Source organism: Stylophora pistillata, chromosome 6 (genome assembly GCF_964205215.1).
Source record: "Stylophora pistillata chromosome 6, jaStyPist1.2, whole genome shotgun sequence".
NCBI lineage: Eukaryota > Metazoa > Cnidaria > Anthozoa > Scleractinia > Pocilloporidae > Stylophora > Stylophora pistillata.
Genome location: NC_142524.1, coordinates 15833575 through 15839574, shown reverse-complemented (window position 1 = coordinate 15839574; position 6000 = coordinate 15833575). Strand labels below are relative to the sequence as shown.

Sequence of the window (6000 nt, the reverse complement as noted above, 5' to 3'; positions counted from 1 at the left end):
TGGCCTGTAATAACAAATGTCATATACATAATTTTCAACATGTGCAACAAACCTAAGTAGTAAGATCACCAAGTGATAAGGTCATAAGCATTACTTCTTGGCGGCAAGTGCCTTCTCCAGGAGAGCCATCATAGCAGTAGATTGCTGTTGTTGCTGTTGCATCAGTAGCTGTAATTGTTGTTGTTGCGTCATCATCTGCTGATGTATGGCTTCATTTTGGTTTCGTTTGTCATCTAGCCCTTGCTTCCTTATCTTCAGCTCTTCTCTTTGTAACTCACCCTGTTTTTCTATTTCTTTTCGCCTTAATTCTAACTCTTCTGCTCATCCTTTACTTTCTGCTTCACTTTTCTCTTTCAAGTAACTCATTATGTTGGAGCCACTGGCTCGTTTCTTTTTCGGTGGCTTTTCACTCTCTTTCCTTCTTTGGATTTCCTTAAAGGTCTCTAGAGATTGCCTTCTCATTTCTTCTGCTTTAGTCACATCTTCTTCCCCTTTCTTCTTCTTTTCATCCAATAGTTTCTCGTTCTCCGGTCATGGTCTTCGAAAAGCGGAATTATTTCTTCCATCACCTGATCAACCTCAGACTCTTCCGGGCAAATCCCTCTTGCTTGCTGCTCATGTGCGATTTTGTTCTTGTGGTTTTTTTCTTGTGGTTTTTTTCCATGTGGGAATACCTGTCTCTAACTGACCTCTGAGTGACTTTAAAAGCTTGGTTTTTCCATGGCAATCAAATTGTCAACAATGTTTGACCACACTTCTCCTCTCTCTTTTGTACCGTACCTGTTAAGCCATAGCGCCTGGTGGAGTGTTTTGCGAACAAAAATAATGTTGTGATCGTACGTCTACTTCATCAACTGGCAGCTAAATTTGAGCAGATAAAAACCACGTATAAACAATATTTATGGTTTACCTCTAATTTCGGAGGGTCAAAATATAGTGAGAAATGCTGCATTTACCCTGACATTTTTTAACCAAACAGAAGCAAATACACAGACATTCTCCACAGGACGACAAATGCAGGATTTTCAAGTTCGGGCCAACAGGGCAGAACGTAATGAAACCAAGGCTGACCACAGTGGGCGTGCATTGTGCAGGTTTTCCTCTGGTCAACGTCGACGTTGGCATTCTTGTCGTCCTTTGGTATAGACCCTAATGAAATCTGAGAGGACCCTGAAACGGGAAAGGACTCTCTTGGGCCCAAGCCACTCTTACAAGCCTCGTTTTCAAGTCTTTAGAAAATCAAAGATGATGGAGTGAAAACATAAAATAAGTAACCTTATTTTTACCCTTGGCAGTGTTTATAACTAAAGTGCTAGTGGGGCTCAGCAAACAATTGAAATAAATAATTCAAATTGAACATGAGATTGCTGAAAATCCCAACTGGCCACAGGCAAACCAGTTGGTTATTTACAAGTGTGGTCAAGGATTTTAACTTTGAGCTATACCGCGAAACAAATCCAGGTAGTGGTGAGGGTGGGAGTCGAACCCAGAAGTGATGGGTTGCGAGTTCAACGTGCTGATCCACGTGCTGGCCACGCAGTCTCAATGTGAGGCGCGGCGATGAAGATAAATCAGGAATTGCTGAGTTATGTTCAGCATAATGTAAAAAAATATGAAGATCGTCTACTTCAGGGCGAAAAGTTGGATGGAACTGCGATTATTGAGTCAGGGTAGCAGTTAAAACCAGACTTTCGCAGTCCTCCTAATGTTGGCGACTACAGCAACAATTAGAAATAGAGTATAATTATTTGCTGGTCAAATAGAAACTTCAACATCTCCCCCCCCCCCCCCACCATTCCCAGCCCCCAGCATGATCCAGGTAATAGTTATAGTAAACATATCAATACGAACACGATTGAAATGAAGAGGAACTTTCATTGTTAATTCAGTTATGTTTTATTTTCTTTGGGTGTTCAGTTTTGAAATGTCACTCTGAAATATATTAATTGAATGAAATATGAAAGGTACCTGAATAAAATAAATTTTTATGACTATCGCATTCTACAATATTAATTTGGTTTAAATTTGTATTAAAGAAAAATTTTCAACACAATTCTGTAAAAAATAGATTGTATCTATCCAATTTGTTATTAATAATGTTATTTACATCTATTGTAGTCTAAATCCTTCTTTATAATGAAATCAATTTCATTAATTCAATTTTGTCATTATTTTCTTTGGATGTTCTATTTTTGAAATATCACATCAAAATACAAAAATAATAAAATTTAGATGGAACATGATCAACTTAAATTTTTATAAACTATTTTTCTCTGCAATATTAATTAAGTTTCAATTTGTAATTAATGTCTACACCTAAGTGAAAAAATAAATTGTGTATCCAATTTGTTATTAACAAGTTTATGTACATCTATTATAGTCAGGAGGCAACAATAACACAATAGTGAGATTTAGCACTAGTTTTACCAGAAAAGAGTGTCCATGATTTTCCAGCCATTTTTTTTTTTTCAAGTCTGCTGGATGGGCTTTGCAGCGTCTATGTACGATGTAGCAGTTTTCCATTTGTCGAGTATATGGGATTATCTTCCCTTTTTATTTCACAGAGCAGAAGTAAATTACCACAAAAAAATGTAAGTTAGACAAGTAGATGAAGTTTCATATTTGAAACCCCTTCACATGTCTTGCTTTTCATCAGAAGAAAGCTGCAAGAGTTCATGGAAACCCAAAGTGACTTGAGCTTGTATGAAGCTAAAGGAGTAATGTTAACACTATGTTATGTGAAAAGTGAAAGGGTAAGCAAATGGTTGCTGTTTCGTGTAAAAGCGGTGCTAAGTTTCCTTAATGATTTAGATGTTCCATCTTTGCCACTGTGATGAGCAGTACAATATTAATTAAAAGGATTTGTTCTGTTGCCTCTAAGAAAGCTACAATCTCATCCTTTTGTGGACGAACATTCATAAAAGTTTCTAGCAAGTCCTCTGTGATCTTCTTGTCTTTTGTGAGAAGTGCCTGATGGTACTCTTCTGGTGTTAAATCACAAGCAGCAATTGGATGGGAGTTGGCAACTATTAGAAGCTTTTGAAGAAGACTACCAGCTTATTAATCTTCATAACACAGCCAATTCTAGCAGCCTGTAAGGCTACCATGGCTTCCTGGGCTGCTTTGCTGCTGGGTCATCTTGTAAAAGAAAGCTCCACACTACTCTCCTCAAACTAACAAAAAGACCAGGGAGACACAGAATTATTTTTTGTTTGTCTTCACATAACACCCCTACTTTGAGTCCTGCTGGAGACTTCTGCTGATGGCAAGACTGTAAAACAAACCCTTTTAGCTCCAATTAAACTAAACCTTTGAGTTTCCATGTCATCAGCAGTCTACAGAAAATTGAGTGAGTAGTACAAACCCTGTATCTTGTGGTTTAATTGTTTTTTTTTAACCAGCTTGGAATAAAGATTCTAACAGACATAAATTAATCAACTAAAAACAAATCTGTAGCACAACATTTATAAAATGTACACAGTTTTTTTACCACCCGCAAAAAAGTATTTTGAAGTGCTTTTCCATAATCATTTCTAACCTGCTGAAATGGCTACAATTAACTAGCCTTTCAAAATTAACTAAATAAGCTCTTAACCAAACGGCACTTTGCTTATTTAATCTTTTGGTTTGGATTGTTAGGTAAGTCTTGCACTGCTAATCATCAGAATTAATTTAAAATACCGTAAATACTTGCAGATAAGCCGCACCTTTTTTCCAAAAATTTGCGATCAAAATCGTAGGTTCAGCTTATCTGCACAACTATTTGGGAAAGGTGCTGTGAATTTCCGTGAATGGACACTTTTAGGGCATAATACTGGAATAAATGCTACATTACAACAACAAAAAAGTATTGGTCATTGCTTTTGCGAGTTTGGTGGCTGCTAAAAGTGCGCCGGGTTGGTGATGAGTATAAGCTTATTTCAAGCTTACATTTCTTGCCGTTAAACCTTCTTCGTTAACAGGTCTTTAAACAGTTTATGGTCGCTTTTCTCAAACAGGAGAACCTTACACAGTGTGGAATTTCCATTCCCCCACAAAGTTGTTTACAGTGTCGATGACAGCCTGTTACTTCGAGGGTAATTGATCCTCCACGAGCGAGAACATACCACGGTATTCTCGAGTATTGGCGCAGTAGATGGCCCGCTATTTGCTGTTGAGCTCTTTGATAGCAAATTTGTCAAACTGATTACCAAACTCTTTATGTGCAATGAGTTTTTCACCAAGAAATGGCTTCCAAATATCTTTGTATATATGATAGCCACGAACGGCAGAGACAAACTGAAACGTTTGTTAACCACTGCTTTCACCCCCTTCGAGTTCGCCCCTAACTTATGCCGTGTTCGCCTCCACACTTTTTGAGTTCAACCCTACCAAGTCGAGTTCGCCCCCAGATTGAGTAATGTCTATTTATTAGCTTTTTTTCGAACATTGCAAACAAGTTAGAACCAAGTCCAGTTTTTAATTTTAATTGACCGACGGCCATCTTGAAAGTTTATAAGTGCGTAGGGGCTGGGGTGATAAGAAACATCTATGCTAAAACTTCCATTGGTCCTGACTTTTGAGAGGCTCCTAAAGGAGCCATTTTTTAATTTGACCGAACCCAAAGGCTACCAGAGTCATTGGACATTATCTTGCTAGTTATCTCGTGGTCCATAGAGTTTGGAGCAGGCTTGCAGCAACTGCTTCGCTGTCCGATCACCATTCTCTTATTGATCCCACAGACTGAAGATCTTTGATTGCAGCTACCGGTCGTTGGAGTCTTCACAGTTTACGCTCCAAAACCATTCCAATTTTTAGGGTCGTAAGGCGGCTCTCTTTGTGAAGTAACTGGATGAGCATGTACTTGGAAAGCTGAATTTTTCCCTGAAGGGAAAAGGAGGAAAATATATATAGATAAGGAAATAAAACCGGACTCGAAAGAAGGAAATGTGCGACAAAACTGGGGAACCGTAACGTAATGCAAATAAGTAACCTACCTTTGCCCGTTGGTTGAGCCCATTTTGCCATCCTTCGACGTTGTTGTTGGCTCTTATACACTCTAGCAGGATGGCGGCCAGGTGTTGTTGACGATCCAGTTGTGTTCTAATAGCTAACAGAGGCGTTCAGCTGGTTTTTTCTTGCCTTTCTTTGGAGCTTGAAGAACTCTTCTGGAATGGCGTCGGCTGGAAGGGCCATGAACTTGTGAATCAATTGGTAAGTTCCTTGGTCGTGATAGTATTGTGATTGCAGGCCAAGTTCTTGAACCTGAAACAAAAGAGCGTTCAGTAATGATAACACTTCTATATCTAGAGCTGTGTTGATGGCCAAATGTACATTGATTACACTGAACATTTAGTTTAACTTATCTCACTGGTTTCCACTGTTGGGTTGTCTGCCTTGCAAGTATGGCAAAACTGGAACAGTAGCAATAACTGCGACAGGAACACAATGTGCTTTGGCTCTGTGTGAAGGTTTTTTCCCTTTAGGGAAAGCCTGAAACGTATATATGCAAAATAAAATATTTATATTGTCATCTCCAGGTTTCCCCTAACAGAAGTGTCGCAAAAGCAAACTTCAAAGACTCCAAATAGTAAACTACAAGATGAAGCAGATGAAACCTCTTTCACATTCTTTGGGTGCAAGAGTCAGGCACCAAAATGCAAATATGGAAATATGTACATAGTATTACCATGTAGATTTATCTCCACATCTGACTCTGTTCCTGTCTCCGTCTCTGTTTCAGGTCCTGTTTTATACTCTGATTCATAATCTTCCAGCTCCACTTCATCCAAGGTAATTGTCCCATCTTCATCCTCTACAAGTGATTCAACTTCAAAATCTGACCCACCTTCTTTATCACTGAACTCTTCACCTGAAGCAAAAACTGTGGTTTGGTGGCATTTATGCTGATGTTGTCCTACCAAAGCAACAATTTTTAGTAAAGTACTCGTAATGAACAATAGCTTACATTAATGGAGGTTCACTGTAAGCACACGGAGAAAATTAATTTATAGTTAATTT

The 6000-nt window shown here is 38.6% G+C and overlaps 2 pseudogenes; both read right to left on the bottom strand.

The window, feature by feature from the left end:
• Positions 1-28: 28 nt before the first annotated feature.
• Positions 29-851, bottom strand: LOC148728482 (uncharacterized; annotated as a pseudogene).
• A 3783-nt stretch (positions 852-4634) lies between these two features.
• LOC148728481 (uncharacterized) lies at positions 4635-5686 on the bottom strand (annotated as a pseudogene).
• Between the last annotated feature and the right edge of the window lie 314 nt (positions 5687-6000).